Source organism: Lissotriton vulgaris, chromosome 7, assembly GCF_964263255.1.
Source record: "Lissotriton vulgaris chromosome 7, aLisVul1.2, whole genome shotgun sequence".
NCBI lineage: Eukaryota > Metazoa > Chordata > Amphibia > Caudata > Salamandridae > Lissotriton > Lissotriton vulgaris.
In genome coordinates this window covers 925,526,264-925,547,519 of record NC_141695.1, presented here as the reverse complement: position 1 = coordinate 925,547,519, position 21,256 = coordinate 925,526,264, and positions in this window count along the sequence as shown.

The following is a 21,256-nucleotide window of genomic DNA, read 5'->3' as shown; positions in this document are numbered from 1 at the left end:
GAACGTTTTCAAAGTGTTCAATCACATGTAACAATCGCCATATTGCATGGAGAAATCACAAACAGCTGCAAACATCTTTTTTGAAAAATTATTTTTATTAACATTTGTGGAATATACAGTGTAGTATACTATAGCTGGAATAGGTTCTGAACAACTTGAAGACTTGCAGTATTCTGCTGATGGAGCGGTATGGCAGCGAAACATATAGAAGGATGTCATCTGCACAAAGTGATATATGCTTCACCCAGTCACCCGGTGCCTGTTTTCATTTTATCAGTGGGTCTTTATTGACAGACTCCACCAGTGGCTTCAGAGCCAATGAAAAAATCATAGGCGAGAGAAGACAACCCTGCCTCACCCCATTTTTCAGTGCAAATTCTTGGGAGTCCTCTGCATTGACCTGGACAGGCACCAGGGGCCACTTACTTGACCTGGACACGCACTAGGGGAGACCGGTAAAGGAGGTGAACCCACCCGCAGTATTTTGGCCCGAAACCCATCCTGGCCAGTACCGCAAAGATGAAATTCCATTCTATATTATCGAAAACCATCCTGGCATTTAGGGCCATCACGGCCACTGGTCCCCTGTTGGCTGATTTATTGCGCCGTAAGCTCAGACGGGTGCTTTTGTGGGGCATGAAACCAGATTAGTCTGGATGCACCAGGGAGGTAATCACCTTGTGAAGTCTAGTTGGCAGGATCTTAGCTAGTACCATAGCTTTGACATTTAGGAGTGAGATTGGTCTACAGGAGCACTCTATTGGTGGTTTACAAGTCCTATGAAGCACCACAATAGTGGCCATTTTCTGATCTTTGGGTAGGCAAGCCGCTGCACCCGCATTGGTTTTGTGCATAGTTTTTATGATTCTACTGGCAGCTAATTTTGGCATGTCGCCTTGCCGTATAGTAAGCTATGGAGAGCAGATATCACTTCTTCTTCTGTTAGATCTAAGTCCAAACGCTCCTGGTTCTCACCTGTATGTGTACGTAGGTCTACATTATGCAGAAAGGCTGCACACTCTTCCTCTGTCTTAGCAGTATTCACGGTATATACGCTTCTTAATAACTGGTGATTGTCTCTGTCATTTCGTAATTAAATGTCCATATTTCTCCCTCTTGGCCAGTCACCCAGAGCACCCAAGACCTGGCCTGATCTCTCCTTTCTAACCAGGCCAGTTATTTACTAGCCTTGTCGCACACATCAGCACAGTCAGCGTTGCATCTCCAGAGCGTGAGTTCTTGCCCTATTCTCTGCCAGGGCTCTGAGTTCATACTATTTGTGGGTCACCACAAATGTGGCACGTATCTCTGCTGCGATTCGACTATAGAAGGTTCGCTTTTCAGATACAATGGTATTCCATGGAAACACGATTCTTTCAGCAACTGCAAATCCAACGTCTATGGAATATTATGCCCTTGTGGACTTCTATACATAGGCAAGACCAACCAGGGAATCCGCCAAAGAATCTCTCAACATAAGTCCAGGATTAAGAATAAAGTGGAAACTGCTCCACCTGTTAACCACTGGACTAGATTGAACCACCAAATAAGTGATCTCAAATGGACTGTCATCACCAAATCGGCAAAAGATTTCCGCGGAGGAGATATGGATTTGAAACTATCCAAAAGGGAGGACCTTTTAATTGTGAAGTATGACACGGCTGTGTCAGGCCTCAATGAATTGTCCGAGATATACAAATTATAGGCAATTCTTTTACTGCATCTCAATTCTGTTCTGTTTGTAACCGGTTTGTCAGTTTGTGATCTATTGTTGTTGCGGACAACCCGCCTCCCCTTTCTGAATACTGCCCTCATTTGTACCCCGTGATAACTTTTGATTTGTGAAAAATACCTTTCCCCTCCCCATTAGCAACCGAACTACAAGTTCCAGCTGCCTCCGTTGTCAAAATTGAACCTCGAAAGCTTTATTGTGTTTAAGTCCTCCAGTGCTGACTGCACGGCACTCAAAGCGAGATGTCCAAAGGTTCAAAGGTTCAAAATATGCTTTGTTTCCTTCCCAGTGTAAGAATTGGCTTCTGTAGTTTGGTTTGTCCTGTTCCCATCATGCACTGGGACAGGAACAGACTAATTTGCATACAGCCAGGTTCTGAAACTGGGATGGTGCAGTGAGCTAAAAAACGGTGTTGGATCTAGCCCTGATCTTTTGACTGGGTGAGAGCTTTCTGCTTAATTCAGAGACTCTGTCCCTCACCACCCCCTTTTTGTAAATATTATTCGATATTCAGCAAAGAAATATCATATAAGCGTAAAATTTCATAAAATATCATACAAACATACAGTTACAGAAATAATTTAAAACAAACAATTTGGTCAATTCATTAAAATAAGTAAATGGCAACCATTTAAAAAGCAAGATCTGGAGAGCCAATCTTTAAAGTGATTAAGAGTTAATTAGATAAGGAGCAATCAATTAGGCCTTGATGCATAAGGACATATATACAATTGTTAAGAGCATATTGGGCTTTTTTCCATTTTGCATGTCTGGGTATAAGAATGATGAACACATGGTGGCCAGAGTCCCCTTTCACCAAGTGCTATTGTTCATTACTCTGGGGCCCGGGTAAAAATCAAACAAGTCCCAAGTGGAAATAGGGCCGTCACCGGGTTTTGGTTGGGAAAGTCTTAAAAAGGGGACAATGTTCCTGTGTTTAAATCTGATCAATATCAGGTCTCCCGAAATGTCTTTAGGCAATCTGCCTAACCACCCCACCCTCCTGACGCTCACAATTCCGCCATCTAGGGCGGGCGGCAGCGGTCTGTTGTTGTTAAGCCAAAAGATGGTCTTATTTAGCAGCTCCTCGCTTGTTTCGTGATTGCCCTGCCCAAGTTCAGGCACCCCGGAAAGAACGGACACGTAGGGGGCAGCTTCAGGAGGTAAATTAATTCTATGCCTTCTTGGCTGAGGATCTCTAGAGGCTTTAAGAGGAGCACTATTATGGTTAAGGGTGTTATTATGGTCCCTTGGGAAGGGTATACTCAGGACAGGGTCGATTGTTCGTGCTTTTCTGAGTTCAGTAGGAATTGGCTTGTCCGGGTTTATACAGAGCATAGGACGTGGGGAGACAGCCGAATTTACAGTTGGTGGGTGAGACATTTTTACTATTTGTTCCACACTGGACAACCTGTCTCCCAGCTCCTTAATTTTAGTGACCAGGGGTAACAGAGCAGCGTTCAACAATCGCTCAAATTCGGCCAATAGGGTCGATTGAAGGGGGGAAACAGGATTATTTGATGTAGACCCTGCTTTATGTGGCGTTAAAACAATTGGATTGGCAGGGAGGGATGAGGAGCTACAACACATTAGATTGGCATTTGAAGGAGTTTCCTCGTTGTTAAACAGGATTAAATCAGGGGATACAGGAACAGCTTGTGTGGTACAGGTTATGGGATCAGTGTCTTTGCCCACTCTGGGGGGTGTTAATATATCAGGAACATAGTTAGTGCCGCACACGGCATTAAGCTCTTCCCAAAAAGACATCATGGGAGGACTAAGTAGGGCCCGATGACGACACTGGACGATTGAACATAAATATGTATACGGTATTATGTCTCTGTACCTCTAATGTTGGGACCAAGTGGGGTGGCCCGCCCTGTCCTCCTCAGGTCCTCTGAGGGCCACAGAGGGCCCGCCCTTTGCCCGGGCTTAGCCCGGCGCTGCCCCGCGCGCTCCCGCGACGCGGATACAGCCGGTGACTTTTCAACGCACCTCCGGGCGCTCCTCCTTCAGTTTCCTGGACCTGGGGCACCTGGGAAACGTAGTCTCCCTCCGCTCAGCAGCTGCGTTGGTAGTTGCGGCGGCGGGAGGGAGACAGGACAGCAGCAGGACCTCTGTGGTCTCCTGGCAGGGTAACGGTAAGCTCTCCCCGCACACAACTCAGCCCCCGCTCCACCGACTCAGCCGGTGACTTTTCAACGCGCCTCCGGGCGCTCCTCCTTCAGTTTCCTGGACCTGGGGCACCTGGGAAACGTAGTCTCCCTCCGCTCGGCAGCCGCGTTGGTAGTTGCGGCGGCGGGAGGAGACAGGACAGCAGCAGGACCTCTGTGGTCTCCTGGCAGGGTAACGGTAAGCTCTCCCCGCACACAACTCAGCCCCCCCAACCAGGGAATCCGCCAAAGAATCTCTCAACATAAGTCCAGGATTAAGAATAAAGTGGAAACTGCTCCACCTGTTAACCACTGGACTAGATTGAACCACCAAATAAGTGATCTCAAATGGACTGTCATCTCCAAAGTGGCAAAAGATTTCCGCGGAGGAGATATGGATTTGAAACTATCCAAAAGGGAGGACCTTTTAATTGTGAAGTATGACACGGCTGTGTCAGGCCTCAATGAATTGTCCGAGATATACAAATTATAGGCAATTCTTTTACTGCATCTCAGTTCTGTTCTGTTTGTAACCGGTTTGTCAGTTTGTGATCTATTGTTGTTGCGGACAACCCGCCTCCCCTTTCTGAATACTGCCCTCATTTGTACCCCGTGATAACTTTTGATTCGTGAAAAATACCTTTCCCCTCCCCATTAGCAACCGAACTACAAGTTCCAGCTGCCTCCGTTGTCAAAATTGAACCTCGAAAGCTTTGTTGTGTTTAAGTCCTCCAGTGCTGACTGCACGGCACTCAAAGCGAGATGTCATTTAGCTTCCTACATACCCAATTACCCCCGTTAGTAACTGAACCACCAGTTTCAGACTCTCTCGCTGTCGAAATTAAACCTTCATTGTTTACAAGTCCTCTAGTGCTGACTGCACAGTTTCCAAAGCAAGATGTTTTTTATCCACTCGCGTTTACAATTCAGTTAAGAGTTTACCTGGCAACCAAACACCCTGGACTACAACTTCTGCGATTTGCACCTTCGGCGCATGCGCGAATTCCATAGCGCACCCGCTGCCGATTAATCAAGGACGCGGTTTGCTTTGCGTGGCGTTTCTCACGGTAAGAAGAATCTCGCTTAACAACAAACTGATTCACTTCGTTATTCGGGACTCCACTAATTTCTATACTGTTCATTCTTTGCCAGAGTGACGCCTCGGTAATTGACCTCCAGGACCAGGCCGGACTTTGAAATAATTCACTACTTTCTTCATCGTATTACAAAGAACAGACCCTCCTGGTAAGCTGCCATGAAACGTTTTGTGTGTCGATGCCTTGTTTTGCTGATATCCTTCAGGCCACTGACACAATGTTCTTTCAGTAGGTCCTCCCTTTTACATACAACGCACTGAAGACTTGCTACAAGCCAGCCGAGGACTTGGTCTACATAACCCCCCTCATAGGTAAATTCTGAGAAATACTGGCACACGCCATTTAGATAGTGGTTCGATGCTAACACGCCCTGTTGACACACCCCTTCTTTCCTGTTTTTCTAATTTGTTTTAGGGGTACACACTTCTCAAATGCGATCTATTGGCTAAAGAGAAACTGGTAAGCTGTGGTGGCACTTAGGTGTAGTAGCATTCATTATTTTTCTTGAATTTATTGAGTTATCAGATACATGGTTCCACTTTTTTCTTCTCTTTTTCACAGAGTTTGGCCTTGTACATGTACATGTATTTATATAGCGCAAATCACCGACCCGGTATCTAAGCGCTTGCTTAGGGAACCCGTCCTGGTATTCCCCTGTGAGATAACCCCGGCAGGGTATCCACAAGGTGAAAGCCAGGCATCCCACCGCGAGGGCCGTTGTGGAGATTAAGCAAGCTATTGCCCAGAGTCGCAGAGTGTGAACCCATGAATCGAGTAGGCACCAAAGCGAGAATTGTCAAGTCCATGGACATTTTAGGACTCAAGACCCCGCCGAGCCAGGAATTGAACCCTGGTCCCGGGCTGACCTCTGCTTCCAGGTCTGCCTCCTCTAACCAGTGAGCCACACTTCTCACTGCCCTGAAGAGAATCCTGAGACTGATAGGGATTCGAAATGCGTAGGCCGTTTTGGTCTGCTGTTTGCACTTTGATGTTGACTTGTTTTACATCTTTAGTAGTGCATATACACTGATAATTTAATGACGATGTTTAAAGTCTCGTGATTCAACTGATTTTTTCTACAGTGCATTGTTGAGAATAATAGTAATTGTTTTAGATCATTTAGCAGACCCAGTACTTCACCCACTGGTTTTTTGTTTTTCCAGAGTGTGAGGTTGATTGTTTCAATGTAAGTGGTTTGACTGTGATATGTATGATGAGTTATGAGTGATGGTATATATGAGGTTTTAATCCACTGGCTGTGTCCTCACTGTTATAGAAAATTGATCGATTTGAAGACACTAAATTCAAAATGTACATTTCCAAATTATTTTTGAATAAACAGCTATTGAATAGCAAACCAAAGTATTGATCTGTGGTCTGTACTTTGGCTACATTTTTGAAATAATTGGAGTATCAGTATTGGCAATTCTCTCATGTTCCTTGGCCTCAGTAGTTTCAGCACTAGCATTCTTTTAATTTTGTTCTCCATGCCATTAACATTGCATGACAATATGTTTAAATCTACCCCCACTAGACATGCCATGGTGGTGCAGGTGTTGTATGCTACCCTCCATCACTTTGCGGATCGAGTGAGAGCAAGTCTGATCAATGGAGGGCACTCCTAAATAACCTCTTCTCCTCCCTCTCTCCTCCAGTGTCGTGCTGTGTTGTTTCATTAAGATAACAAAAAAATTCAAACATCTGTATTTTTCCCTTAACCTCCCCCCTCCCTAATACCCTGCTGTATGGGTTTTAAACTGCCACCCACCCCAACCAGCAGAGTGCCTGTTGCCCCAAAACTAACATAGTTAAACGTGGGTTAGCTGCGCTCCCCAACACTGGCAATAAGGTGATGCTTGAACTATGAATAAATCCCCTGTTAAAGGACTACTGCGGAGGCCTCATGATGTTTTCACATGCCCCTTTCCCAAGGCAATGCAAACACAACAGGTGATGGACCGAATGTGGATCAATGTCACACACTCATCCCAGTCCAAAGATCTGGGCCCAAATCCATCGTTTTTTTGCACTCCACACCACCCTGGGTTAGACAATGGCGATATGCAAATCAGCTCTGACCCTGTGCCCCATGGGAACAGTCCAGTCCGAACTACAAAAGCCATGTCCTTCCCAGAACGGAATCAAGCATCCGAGGACCGGACCGGTTTCGAGGTAACACCTCTCATCAGCCCGGCTAGCTTGACTCCAGTGGTGTGGAGTGCCTGGGACCCACGTCTGGGCATCCCCAGCGCACTTAGGGCGGAATATGCAAACACAACAGGTGATGGACCGAATGTGGATCAATGTCACACACTCATCCCAGTCCAAAGATCTGGGCCCAAATCCATCGTTTTTTTGCACTCCACACCACCCTGGGTTAGACAATGGCGATATGCAAATCAGCTCTGACCCTGTGCCCCATGGGAACAGTCCAGTCCGAACTACAAAAGCCATGTCCTTCCCAGAACGGAATCAAGCATCCGAGGACCGGACCGGTTTCGAGGTAACACCTCTCATCAGCCCGGCTAGCTTGACTCCAGTGGTGTGGAGTGCCTGGGACCCACGTCTGGGCATCCCCAGCGCACTTAGGGCGGAATATGCAAACACAACAGGTGATGGACCGAATGTGGATCAATGTCACACACTCATCCCAGTCCAAAGATCTGGGCCCAAATCCATCGTTTTTTTGCACTCCACACCACCCTGGGTTAGACAATGGCGATATGCAAATCAGCTCTGACCCTGTGCCCCATGGGAACAGTCCAGTCCGAACTACAAAAGCCATGTCCTTCCCAGAACGGAATCAAGCATCCGAGGACCGGACCGGTTTCGAGGTAACACCTCTCATCAGCCCGGCTAGCTTGACTCCAGTGGTGTGGAGTGCCTGGGACCCACGTCTGGGCATCCCCAGCGCACTTAGGGCGGAATATGCAAACACAACAGGTGATGGACCGAATGTGGATCAATGTCACACACTCATCCCAGTCCAAAGATCTGGGCCCAAATCCATCGTTTTTTTGCACTCCACACCACCCTGGGTTAGACAATGGCGATATGCAAATCAGCTCTGACCCTGTGCCCCATGGGAACAGTCCAGTCCGAACTACAAAAGCCATGTCCTTCCCAGAACGGAATCAAGCATCCGAGGACCGGACCGGTTTCGAGGTAACACCTCTCATCAGCCCGGCTAGCTTGACTCCAGTGGTGTGGAGTGCCTGGGACCCACGTCTGGGCATCCCCAGCGCACTTAGGGCGGAATATGCAAACACAACAGGTGATGGACCGAATGTGGATCAATGTCACACACTCATCCCAGTCCAAAGATCTGGGCCCAAATCCATCGTTTTTTTGCACTCCACACCACCCTGGGTTAGACAATGGCGATATGCAAATCAGCTCTGACCCTGTGCCCCATGGGAACAGTCCAGTCCGAACTACAAAAGCCATGTCCTTCCCAGAACGGAATCAAGCATCCGAGGACCGGACCGGTTTCGAGGTAACACCTCTCATCAGCCCGGCTAGCTTGACTCCAGTGGTGTGGAGTGCCTGGGACCCACGTCTGGGCATCCCCAGCGCACTTAGGGCGGAATATGCAAACACAACAGGTGATGGACCGAATGTGGATCAATGTCACACACTCATCCCAGTCCAAAGATCTGGGCCCAAATCCATCGTTTTTTTGCACTCCACACCACCCTGGGTTAGACAATGGCGATATGCAAATCAGCTCTGACCCTGTGCCCCATGGGAACAGTCCAGTCCGAACTACAAAAGCCATGTCCTTCCCAGAACGGAATCAAGCATCCGAGGACCGGACCGGTTTCGAGGTAACACCTCTCATCAGCCCGGCTAGCTTGACTCCAGTGGTGTGGAGTGCCTGGGACCCACGTCTGGGCATCCCCAGCGCACTTAGGGCGGAATATGCAAACACAACAGGTGATGGACCGAATGTGGATCAATGTCACACACTCATCCCAGTCCAAAGATCTGGGCCCAAATCCATCGTTTTTTTGCACTCCACACCACCCTGGGTTAGACAATGGCGATATGCATGATTCCGTTCTGGGAAGGACATGGCTTTTGTAGTTCGGACTGGACTGTTCCCATGGGGCACAGGGTCAGAGCTGATTTGCATATCGCCATTGTCTAACCCAGGGTGGTGTGGAGTGCAAAAAAACGATGGATTTGGGCCCAGATCTTTGGACTGGGGTGAGTGTGTGACATTGATCCACATTCGGTCCATCACCTGTTTTGTTTGCATATTCCGCCCTAGGTGCGCTGGGGATGCCCAGACGTGGGTCCCAGGCACTCCACACCACTGGAGACAAGCTAGCCGGGCTGATGAGAGGTGTTACCTCGAAACCGGTCCGGTCCTCGGATGCTTGATTCCGTTCTGGGAAGGACATGGCTTTTGTAGTTCGGACTGGACTGTTCCCATGGGGCACAGGGTCAGAGCTGATTTGCATATCGCCATTGTCTAACCCAGGGTGGTGTGGAGTGCAAAAAAACGATGGATTTGGGCCCAGATCTTTGGACTGGGGTGAGTGTGTGACATTGATCCACATTCGGTCCATCACCTGTTTTGTTTGCATATTCCGCCCTAGGTGCGCTGGGGATGCCCAGACGTGGGTCCCAGGCACTCCACACCACTGGAGTCAAGCTAGCCGGGCTGATGAGAGGTGTTACCTCGAAACCGGTCCGGTCCTCGGATGCTTGATTCCGTTCTGGGAAGGACATGGCTTTTGTAGTTCGGACTGGACTGTTCCCATGGGGCACAGGGTCAGAGCTGATTTGCATATCGCCATTGTCTAACCCAGGGTGGTGTGGAGTGCAAAAAAACGATGGATTTGGGCCCAGATCTTTGGACTGGGGTGAGTGTGTGACATTGATCCACATTCGGTCCATCACCTGTTTTGTTTGCATATTCCGCCCTAGGTGCGCTGGGGATGCCCAGACGTGGGTCCCAGGCACTCCACACCACTGGAGTCAAGCTAGCCGGGCTGATGAGAGGTGTTACCTCGAAACCGGTCCGGTCCTCGGATGCTTGATTCCGTTCTGGGAAGGACATGGCTTTTGTAGTTCGGACTGGACTGTTCCCATGGGGCACAGGGTCAGAGCTGATTTGCATATCGCCATTGTCTAACCCAGGGTGGTGTGGAGTGCAAAAAAACGATGGATTTGGGCCCAGATCTTTGGACTGGGGTGAGTGTGTGACATTGATCCACATTCGGTCCATCACCTGTTTTGTTTGCATATTCCGCCCTAGGTGCGCTGGGGATGCCCAGACGTGGGTCCGAGGCACTCCACACCACTGGAGTCAAGCTAGCCGGGCTGATGAGAGGTGTTACCTCGAAACCGGTCCGGTCCTCGGATGCTTGATTCCGTTCTGGGAAGGACATGGCTTTTGTAGTTCGGACTGGACTGTTCCCATGGGGCACAGGGTCAGAGCTGATTTGCATATCGCCATTGTCTAACCCAGGGTGGTGTGGAGTGCAAAAAAACGATGGATTTGGGCCCAGATCTTTGGACTGGGGTGAGTGTGTGACATTGATCCACATTCGGTCCATCACCTGTTTTGTTTGCATATTCCGCCCTAGGTGCGCTGGGGATGCCCAGACGTGGGTCCCAGGCACTCCACACCACTGGAGTCAAGCTAGCCGGGCTGATGAGAGGTGTTACCTCGAAACCGGTCCGGTCCTCGGATGCTTGATTCCGTTCTGGGAAGGACATGGCTTTTGTAGTTCGGACTGGACTGTTCCCATGGGGCACAGGGTCAGAGCTGATTTGCATATCGCCATTGTCTAACCCAGGGTGGTGTGGAGTGCAAAAAAACGATGGATTTGGGCCCAGATCTTTGGACTGGGGTGAGTGTGTGACATTGATCCACATTCGGTCCATCACCTGTTTTGTTTGCATATTCCGCCCTAGGTGCGCTGGGGATGCCCAGACGTGGGTCCCAGGCACTCCACACCACTGGAGTCAAGCTAGCCGGGCTGATGAGAGGTGTTACCTCGAAACCGGTCCGGTCCTCGGATGCTTGATTCCGTTCTGGGAAGGACATGGCTTTTGTAGTTCGGACTGGACTGTTCCCATGGGGCACAGGGTCAGAGCTGATTTGCATATCGCCATTGTCTAACCCAGGGTGGTGTGGAGTGCAAAAAAACGATGGATTTGGGCCCAGATCTTTGGACTGGGGTGAGTGTGTGACATTGATCCACATTCGGTCCATCACCTGTTTTGTTTGCATATTCCGCCCTAGGTGCGCTGGGGATGCCCAGACGTGGGTCCCAGGCACTCCACACCACTGGAGTCAAGCTAGCCGGGCTGATGAGAGGTGTTACCTCGAAACCGGTCCGGTCCTCGGATGCTTGATTCCGTTCTGGGAAGGACATGGCTTTTGTAGTTCGGACTGGACTGTTCCCATGGGGCACAGGGTCAGAGCTGATTTGCATATCGCCATTGTCTAACCCAGGGTGGTGTGGAGTGCAAAAAAACGATGGATTTGGGCCCAGATCTTTGGACTGGGGTGAGTGTGTGACATTGATCCACATTCGGTCCATCACCTGTTTTGTTTGCATATTCCGCCCTAGGTGCGCTGGGGATGCCCAGACGTGGGTCCCAGGCACTCCACACCACTGGAGTCAAGCTAGCCGGGCTGATGAGAGGTGTTACCTCGAAACCGGTCCGGTCCTCGGATGCTTGATTCCGTTCTGGGAAGGACATGGCTTTTGTAGTTCGGACTGGACTGTTCCCATGGGGCACAGGGTCAGAGCTGATTTGCATATCGCCATTGTCTAACCCAGGGTGGTGTGGAGTGCAAAAAAACGATGGATTTGGGCCCAGATCTTTGGACTGGGGTGAGTGTGTGACATTGATCCACATTCGGTCCATCACCTGTTTTGTTTGCATATTCCGCCCTAGGTGCGCTGGGGATGCCCAGACGTGGGTCCCAGGCACTCCACACCACTGGAGTCAAGCTAGCCGGGCTGATGAGAGGTGTTACCTCGAAACCGGTCCGGTCCTCGGATGCTTGATTCCGTTCTGGGAAGGACATGGCTTTTGTAGTTCGGACTGGACTGTTCCCATGGGGCACAGGGTCAGAGCTGATTTGCATATCGCCATTGTCTAACCCAGGGTGGTGTGGAGTGCAAAAAAACGATGGATTTGGGCCCAGATCTTTGGACTGGGGTGAGTGTGTGACATTGATCCACATTCGGTCCATCACCTGTTTTGTTTGCATATTCCGCCCTAGGTGCGCTGGGGATGCCCAGACGTGGGTCCCAGGCACTCCACACCACTGGAGTCAAGCTAGCCGGGCTGATGAGAGGTGTTACCTCGAAACCGGTCCGGTCCTCGGATGCTTGATTCCGTTCTGGGAAGGACATGGCTTTTGTAGTTCGGACTGGACTGTTCCCATGGGGCACAGGGTCAGAGCTGATTTGCATATCGCCATTGTCTAACCCAGGGTGGTGTGGAGTGCAAAAAAACGATGGATTTGGGCCCAGATCTTTGGACTGGGGTGAGTGTGTGACATTGATCCACATTCGGTCCATCACCTGTTTTGTTTGCATATTCCGCCCTAGGTGCGCTGGAGATGCCCAGACGTGGGTCCCAGGCACTCCACACCACTGGAGTCAAGCTAGCCGGGCTGATGAGAGGTGTTACCTCGAAACCGGTCCGGTCCTCGGATGCTTGATTCCGTTCTGGGAAGGACATGGCTTTTGTAGTTCGGACTGGACTGTTCCCATGGGGCACAGGGTCAGAGCTGATTTGCATATCGCCATTGTCTAACCCAGGGTGGTGTGGAGTGCAAAAAAACGATGGATTTGGGCCCAGATCTTTGGACTGGGGTGAGTGTGTGACATTGATCCACATTCGGTCCATCACCTGTTTTGTTTGCATATTCCGCCCTAGGTGCGCTGGGGATGCCCAGACGTGGGTCCCAGGCACTCCACACCACTGGAGTCAAGCTAGCCGGGCTGATGAGAGGTGTTACCTCGAAACCGGTCCGGTCCTCGGATGCTTGATTCCGTTCTGGGAAGGACATGGCTTTTGTAGTTCGGACTGGACTGTTCCCATGGGGCACAGGGTCAGAGCTGATTTGCATATCGCCATTGTCTAACCCAGGGTGGTGTGGAGTGCAAAAAAACGATGGATTTGGGCCCAGATCTTTGGACTGGGGTGAGTGTGTGACATTGATCCACATTCGGTCCATCACCTGTTTTGTTTGCATATTCCGCCCTAGGTGCGCTGGGGATGCCCAGACGTGGGTCCCAGGCACTCCACACCACTGGAGTCAAGCTAGCCGGGCTGATGAGAGGTGTTACCTCGAAACCGGTCCGGTCCTCGGATGCTTGATTCCGTTCTGGGAAGGACATGGCTTTTGTAGTTCGGACTGGACTGTTCCCATGGGGCACAGGGTCAGAGCTGATTTGCATATCGCCATTGTCTAACCCAGGGTGGTGTGGAGTGCAAAAAAACGATGGATTTGGGCCCAGATCTTTGGACTGGGGTGAGTGTGTGACATTGATCCACATTCGGTCCATCACCTGTTTTGTTTGCATATTCCGCCCTAGGTGCGCTGGGGATGCCCAGACGTGGGTCCCAGGCACTCCACACCACTGGAGTCAAGCTAGCCGGGCTGATGAGAGGTGTTACCTCGAAACCGGTCCGGTCCTCGGATGCTTGATTCCGTTCTGGGAAGGACATGGCTTTTGTAGTTCGGACTGGACTGTTCCCATGGGGCACAGGGTCAGAGCTGATTTGCATATCGCCATTGTCTAACCCAGGGTGGTGTGGAGTGCAAAAAAACGATGGATTTGGGCCCAGATCTTTGGACTGGGGTGAGTGTGTGACATTGATCCACATTCGGTCCATCACCTGTTTTGTTTGCATATTCCGCCCTAGGTGCGCTGGGGATGCCCAGACGTGGGTCCCAGGCACTCCACACCACTGGAGTCAAGCTACCCGGGCTGATGATGAACGTGTTACCTCGAAACCGGTCCGGTCCTCGGATGCTTGATTCCGTTCTGGGAAGGACATGGCTTTTGTAGTTCGGACTGGACTGTTCCCATGGGGCACAGGGTCAGAGCTGATTTGCATATCGCCATTGTCTAACCCAGGGTGGTGTGGAGTGCAAAAAAACGATGGATTTGGGCCCAGATCTTTGGACTGGGGTGAGTGTGTGACATTGATCCACATTCGGTCCATCACCTGTTTTGTTTGCATATTCCGCCCTAGGTGCGCTGGGGATGCCCAGACGTGGGTCCCAGGCACTCCACACCACTGGAGTCAAGCTAGCCGGGCTGATGAGAGGTGTTACCTCGAAACCGGTCCGGTCCTCGGATGCTTGATTCCGTTCTGGGAAGGACATGGCTTTTGTAGTTCGGACTGGACTGTTCCCATGGGGCACAGGGTCAGAGCTGATTTGCATATCGCCATTGTCTAACCCAGGGTGGTGTGGAGTGCAAAAAAACGATGGATTTGGGCCCAGATCTTTGGACTGGGGTGAGTGTGTGACATTGATCCACATTCGGTCCATCACCTGTTTTGTTTGCATATTCCGCCCTAGGTGCGCTGGGGATGCCCAGACGTGGGTCCCAGGCACTCCACACCACTGGAGTCAAGCTAGCCGGGCTGATGAGAGGTGTTACCTCGAAACCGGTCCGGTCCTCGGATGCTTGATTCCGTTCTGGGAAGGACATGGCTTTTGTAGTTCGGACTGGACTGTTCCCATGGGGCACAGGGTCAGAGCTGATTTGCATATCGCCATTGTCTAACCCAGGGTGGTGTGGAGTGCAAAAAAACGATGGATTTGGGCCCAGATCTTTGGACTGGGGTGAGTGTGTGACATTGATCCACATTCGGTCCATCACCTGTTTTGTTTGCATATTCCGCCCTAGGTGCGCTGGGGATGCCCAGACGTGGGTCCCAGGCACTCCACACCACTGGAGTCAAGCTAGCCGGGCTGATGAGAGGTGTTACCTCGAAACCGGTCCGGTCCTCGGATGCTTGATTCCGTTCTGGGAAGGACATGGCTTTTGTAGTTCGGACTGGACTGTTCCCATGGGGCACAGGGTCAGAGCTGATTTGCATATCGCCATTGTCTAACCCAGGGTGGTGTGGAGTGCAAAAAAACGATGGATTTGGGCCCAGATCTTTGGACTGGGGTGAGTGTGTGACATTGATCCACATTCGGTCCATCACCTGTTTTGTTTGCATATTCCGCCCTAGGTGCGCTGGGGATGCCCAGACGTGGGTCCCAGGCACTCCACACCACTGGAGTCAAGCTAGCCGGGCTGATGAGAGGTGTTACCTCGAAACCGGTCCGGTCCTCGGATGCTTGATTCCGTTCTGGGAAGGACATGGCTTTTGTAGTTCGGACTGGACTGTTCCCATGGGGCACAGGGTCAGAGCTGATTTGCATATCGCCATTGTCTAACCCAGGGTGGTGTGGAGTGCAAAAAAACGATGGATTTGGGCCCAGATCTTTGGACTGGGGTGAGTGTGTGACATTGATCCACATTCGGTCCATCACCTGTTTTGTTTGCATATTCCGCCCTAGGTGCGCTGGGGATGCCCAGACGTGGGTCCCAGGCACTCCACACCACTGGAGTCAAGCTAGCCGGGCTGATGAGAGGTGTTACCTCGAAACCGGTCCGGTCCTCGGATGCTTGATTCCGTTCTGGGAAGGACATGGCTTTTGTAGTTCGGACTGGACTGTTCCCATGGGGCACAGGGTCAGAGCTGATTTGCATATCGCCATTGTCTAACCCAGGGTGGTGTGGAGTGCAAAAAAACGATGGATTTGGGCCCAGATCTTTGGACTGGGGTGAGTGTGTGACATTGATCCACATTCGGTCCATCACCTGTTTTGTTTGCCTTTCCCAAGGCAAACTATAAACATATTCAGCCTTACTAGTATTTCCATCCCTCCTCCCCATAAGCACATGTATACAGTATCCCATGCCCATGCAGTTTTCCAACATTGAGGTAAATGCCTCATCCCAGAGTCTGAACATGGACACTCATGTACCCTTGAGGGAGTCCAGAGAGTGAATTCTATCAGTGGGAGCCGTGTTCCGTGATTTGTCCTCCAAGCCTAGGCCCCAGACACCTTTGTTCTTTATCCCTTTCCAATTCACTGGCTGCCAGCCCTCCACCAACTACCATGTCTCTTCCGGGAAAGGTAAATGCCATGTCTTGCCTTCAGATATAATGGGTAGCTTACCTGTAAACATAATCATAAACTTTATGTCTTTGCTGTGCAGTGCTTTTTTCACTGCTTTAAGTAAGATCTGGGAACAGTTGGACGGTCACATTCTCTATATATATACGCCTACTGTGGCTGTATTCAAAAAACATCTGAAAACCCACTTATTCAAGAGTGCAATCTAGGATGGTCCCTCTGTGTTCTGCTGTCCGCCTTACTTTTTCCCTCCCCGCGCCAGGATACTCTCCAGTAACAGAGCGCGTTACAAAATGGTTTATACTTATACTTATATATATGTCACCTGGCACTTGCGCTGCCTGAAGGATCGCTTCACAAAAGGGGGTGGTGATAAACAGAGTGTCTGAATTGAGCAGACCACTCTTACCCAGTCCAAAGATCAGGGCTTGATCCATCACCGTTATTTATCTCACTGCCCCATCCCAGCTCAGAACCTGGCTATATGCAAATCAGTCTGTCCCTGGCCCAGTGCATCATGGGAACAGGGCAGACTAAACTACCAAGCCAATTCTTCACCAGAAAGGAGACAAGCTACCGGGGACCGGTTTCTGGCATTTCAGCCGTCTTCGGCCCGGCTTGCTTGAATCCTGATGGAGCAGTGAGAAAGGGACTCATGTCTAAGTATACCCTGCCACACCTATAGTGGCCAAAATCGATTCACAAAAGGGGGTGGTGATGAACAGAGTGTCTGAATTGAGCAGACCACTCTTACCCAGTCCAAAGATCAGGGCTTGATCCATCACCGTTATTTATCTCACTGCCCCATCCCAGCTCAGAACCTGGCTAAATGCAAATCAGTCTGTCCCTGGCCCAGTGCATCATGGGAACAGGGCAGACTAAACTACCAAGCCAATTCTTCACCAGAAAGGAGACAAGCTACCGGGGACCGGTTTCTGGCATTTCAGCCGTCTTCGGCCCGGCTTGCTTGAATCCTGATGGAGCAGTGAGAAAGGGACTCATGTCTGAGTATACCCTGCCACACCTATAGTGGCCAAAATCGATTCACAAAAGGGGGTGGTGATGAACAGAGTGTCTGAATTGAGCAGACCACTCTTACCCAGTCCAAAGATCAGGGCTTGATCCATCACCGTTATTTATCTCACTGCCTCATCCCAGCTCAGAACCTGGCTATATGCAAATCAGTCTGTCCCTGGCCCAGTGCATCATGGGAACAGGGCAGACTAAACTACCAAGCCAATTCTTCACCAGAAAGGAGACAAGCTACCGGGGACCGGTTTCTGGTATTTCAGCCGTCTTCGGCCCGGCTTGCTTGAATCCTGATGGAGCAGTGAGAAAGGGACTCATGTCTGAGTATACCCTGCCACACCTATAGTGGCCAAAATCGATTCACAAAAGGGGGTGGTGATGAACAGAGTGTCTGAATTGAGCAGACCACTCTTACCCAGTCCAAAGATCAGGGCTTGATCCATCACCGTTATTTATCTCACTGCCCCATCCCAGCTCAGAACCTGGCTATATGCAAATCAGTCTGTCCCTGGCCCAGTGCATCATGGGAACAGGGCAGACTAAACTACCAAGCCAATTCTTCACCAGAAAGGAGACAAGCTACCGGGGACCGGTTTCTGGCATTTCAGCCGTCTTCGGCCCGGCTTGCTTGAATCCTGATGGAGCAGTGAGAAAGGGACTCATGTCTGAGTATACCCTGCCACACCTATAGTGGCCAAAATCGATTCACAAAAGGGGGTGGTGATGAACAGAGTGTCTGAATTGAGCAGACCACTCTTACCCAGTCCAAAGATCAGGGCTTGATCCGTCACCGTTATTTATCTCACTGCCCCATCCCAGCTCAGAACCTGGCTATATGCAAATCAGTCTGTCCCTGGCCCAGTGCATCATGGGAACAGGGCAGACTAAACTACCAAGCCAATTCTTCACCAGAAAGGAGACAAGCTACCGGGGACCGGTTTCTGGCATTTCAGCCGTCTTCGGCCCGGCTTGCTTGAATCCTGATGGAGCAGTGAGAAAGGGACTCATGTCTGAGTATACCCTGCCACACCTATAGTGGCCAAAATCGATTCACAAAAGGGGGTGGTGATGAACAGAGTGTCTGAATTGAGCAGACCACTCTTACCCAGTCCAAAGATCAGGGCTTGATCCATCACCATTATTTATCTCACTGCCCCATCCCAGCTCAGAACCTGGCTATATGCAAATCAGTCTGTCCCTGGCCCAGTGCATCATGGGAACAGGGCAGACTAAACTACCAAGCCAATTCTTCACCAGAAAGGAGACAAGCTACCGGGGACCGGTTTCTGGCATTTCAGCCGTCTTCGGCCCGGCTTGCTTGAATCCTGATGGAGCAGTGAGAAAGGGACTCATGTCTGAGTATACCCTGAGTATATGCCTGAAGGATCGCGTCATCATCTCTGTAGTTGAACACTCTAGCAATTATCATACATTGGGGGGCACCTGGTTTTGGGTGTGGTCCCAGCGCCATATGTGCCCTTTCAATCAACAAGAATTTGGAAAGTCTCTTTGGGCGCATTGTGAGCTGCAAACAATTTAGACAAATTTAACAGCAAGATGTCTCAATGCCTATGACCCAGAAGCCTCAGAATTGGATTTGTTGTTGGATTTGTTGTGATGGACAATGGTAGTAACATAGTCAAGGCCATGGCAGGCGGTGGCTATTTCAGGGTTCAGGGTTTGGTGCAGTGCATCAACCTGGTTGTGCAAGACTTTCTAAAAAAAGAAGACAGTCAGCAACAAACTGACCATCTGCAGAAGAATGTACACTCATTTCAGCCATTCTTCTAAAGCTCATAAAAATGTGCGGATTATTCAGTTTGCTAATATAGTACCAGTTAAAGCCTTGATACAGGAGGTGCCAACTCATCCTATTACATGTTGTAGCGTCTGTATGAGCAGTAGAGATCAATCAATGTGTATGACATTCAAAGAGGATGAGATGAAATTGGGAAAGCTCTGACCATGGTTATGGACAAGTGAGGCCTAGCCAAATGCTTGACAGAGATGCTTCTCCCTTTTCAGGTTTTCGAATGGAAGTTAGTAAGGAGGACATTATGATGGGCCTAGCTATCCCGTTGTGGCGTGTGCTACAGAACCAGCTAAATGTCGCTGGTCCCAAGACCCTTGTTTCAAATCCAGGGAGAACCTGGCTTGGAAGTTCGGGCTGGACTGTTCCCATGGAGAGCATGGTCAAGACTGATTTGCATATGTCTGGGTCCAAACGAGGTGATGTGGCGAGCAAAATAACAATGGATTAAACCCAGATCTGTGACTGGGGGCAAGTGTTTGAAAAGTTTAAACACTCCATCCACCATAATAATTTGTTATGTTGCAAGATCTGCCAGTGGCCAGAGCTCAGCAGACTTAAATAAAGTTTCTGGCTTGTCTTGTGGCCAGTGTGTCTGCTGAATGTGTGTTCAGTGCAGCTGGCACAGTTATCAAAGTAAGAAGGACCAGACTCCTGCCTCAAAACGTGGCGAGAAAGACCATGATCAAAATTGACCAACATTTCATAAAACACAATTATACCATTCCTGAAACAGCACAGGAGGAGGATGATGATGATTGGCCAGGATCAAATGTATTAGCTGACCAACTTCTGCAGGACCCACCTGAGTTTGAGGCCGAGCACAACTTCCCAGACTGAGTGGGCCAGTGCCACCATAGACATTTTTAATCATTTCTCGTTGAACTTCTTTCTTTGCAAAAAAAGTAGTTAGTGGATCATTATGTTTGTGACAATATTATGCTGCCTCACAATTATTTTAGGGCGAACAAAGCAATAACAAAGGGGATGATGGACGGAGTGTTTGAACAAATCAAACACTCACCCCCAGTCAACTGATCTGGGCCTAATCCATCATCATTCTTTTCCTCACTCCACCACCCCAGTTCAGACATGGCCATATGCAAATCAGTATGACCTGTGCCTCATGGGAACAGTCCAGCCCGAACTGCCAAGCCTTGTCTTCCCTGGACCGGAAACAGGCATCCTGGGACCGGTTTCTGGCTAATCAGCCGTCATCAGCCAGGCTAGCTTGAATCCAATGGCAAAGTGAGCAAGGGACCCATGTCTGGGCATACCCTGCCAACTTAGGGCGAACAAAGCGATACCAAAGGGGATGATGGACAGAGTATTTGAGCAAATCAAATACTCACTCCCAGTAAACTGATGTGGGTTTAATCCATCATCATTCTTTAGCTCAATCCACCACCCCAGTTCAGACATGGTCATATGCAAATCAGTCTGACCCTGTGCCTCATGGGAACAGTCCAGCTGAACTGTCAAGCCATGTCTTCCCTGGACCGGAAACAAGCATCTTGGGACTGGTTTCTGGCTAATCAGCCGTCATCAGCCAGGTTATCGCTTTGTTCTCCCTAAGTTGGTAGGGTATGCCTAGACGTGGGTCCCTTGCTCACTTTGCCACTGGATTCAAGCTAGCCTGGCTGATGAGGGCTGATTAGCCAGAAACCAGTCCAAGGATGCTTGTTTCTGGTCCAAGGAAGGCATGTCAGTGTAGTCCACACTCAGCTCTCTAAATATATCTCCACTCAGGCGAGATTTAGAATCCAATAAATTTCTTCTGGGTGTGTCATTTGGGAGGCATAGAAGGGACTCCTTCCTTGGCCGTGGGAACAGCCATGTTCTCTATCAGTTTTTTTAATCTGGAGTCAGATGCTTAGTTATTGGGGAGTCGAGTGGCTTCTATTCCGAGTCCCACACCACTACTATGTCTCAGTGGTTATTGAAGGGAAGACGCCCTTTCGGTCGGGACCTCACTTGTGGTTTCTGGTGCTTGAGGTTTGATCAATTATGGTTCACTCTGAGTGTTTCACTCCTTTTAGTTCGTACCCAAATATGTCTCTCACCCCTCTGTTTTGTGAGTAGCATGCACATGGTACCTCAATCATCTCCAGGTGAGCGATAGCACCAAAGTTCATACGTGTCAGCTGTAGTGTAGTGTGGGCCACATGGGCACAGTCTCAATCTGGTAGACCTACTCTTTTGGTAGCTTTAGATTTTCACCTCCACTGCTTCTGATAGAGCCTCCTA